This window comes from Etheostoma cragini, unplaced genomic scaffold (assembly GCF_013103735.1).
Source record: "Etheostoma cragini isolate CJK2018 unplaced genomic scaffold, CSU_Ecrag_1.0 ScbMSFa_682, whole genome shotgun sequence".
In the NCBI taxonomy this organism is placed as follows: Eukaryota; Metazoa; Chordata; class Actinopteri; order Perciformes; family Percidae; genus Etheostoma; species Etheostoma cragini.
The window spans coordinates 753-1,036 of record NW_023269297.1 but is presented as its reverse complement, the minus strand read 5'-3'; the positions used below and the strand labels follow the sequence as shown (position 1 = coordinate 1,036).

General features: G+C 33.5%; 1 non-coding gene across 1 annotated transcript; it reads right to left on the bottom strand.

Annotated features, from left to right (window-relative positions):
• Positions 1 to 144: 144 nt before the first annotated feature.
• On the bottom strand, positions 145 to 216 carry trnaw-cca. The gene has a single exon. It is a non-coding gene; the product is annotated as a tRNA-Trp (tRNA).
• Positions 217 to 284: the final 68 nt, after the last annotated feature.

Sequence of the window (284 nt, the reverse complement as noted above, 5' to 3'; positions counted from 1 at the left end):
AAATATACACATCAACTTTATTTCAGATTAATAAATATACATATCAACTTTCTTTTTGATTAATGCATGTACATATCATCTTCATATCAGAAAAATGCATATATACGTCAACTTTCTTTTGAGGCAATGCCAACTCTAAACATTTGACCGCGACGTGATTTGAACACGTAACCTTCTGATCTGGAGTCAGACGCGCTACCGTTGCTCCACGAGGTCTACTGATTAACACATATACACATCAACTTTTTTTCATAAATGCATATACACATCAACTTTTTTCAGAG